The following is a 560-nucleotide window of genomic DNA, read 5'->3' as shown; positions in this document are numbered from 1 at the left end:
TTATTTTAATAGTACTGTTTTTGGGTGTTTGTATTCCTGTTATTTCTTTATCTTTAATTATCGCTTGAGCTAGTGGCTCTGCCACTATGCTATATAGCAGGCCTGACAGCGGACATCCTTGCCTTACCGATCTTCTAATTTGAATACTGTCTGTTATCATTCCATTGCATTTTATTACACTTTTGGCGTTTTTGTACAATAACTGTATCCAATTTATAAACCCATTCCCATATCCAAATTTCCCTAATACTTTGTAGAGAAACTGGTGTTCTACTCTGTCAAATGCCTTTTCAAGGTCTATTGTTAGCAGAAGCCCCCCCTGTGCTGTCATTCCTCTTACTGTATCTCTTATTGTAGCAATTGAATCTTGGATGTTTCTACTGGGTATGCTGTAGGCCTGATTTATACTAATTATTTGATTCAATGTCTGTTTTATTCTATTGGCCAAGGTTTTGGTGAGTATCTTGTAATCTGTATTTAGCAGGCTTATTGGTCTATAGTTGGATATTATGTTTCTGTCTCCTTTATTCTTATAAATTACTGTAATCATACCTGTAGTG

This window comes from Seriola lalandi, unplaced genomic scaffold (assembly GCF_002814215.2).
Source record: "Seriola lalandi dorsalis isolate HSWRI2012SDOR001 ecotype SW California unplaced genomic scaffold, Sedor1 jcf7180002054850, whole genome shotgun sequence".
In the NCBI taxonomy this organism is placed as follows: Eukaryota; Metazoa; Chordata; class Actinopteri; order Carangiformes; family Carangidae; genus Seriola; species Seriola lalandi.
This window is presented reverse-complemented; position numbering follows the sequence as displayed.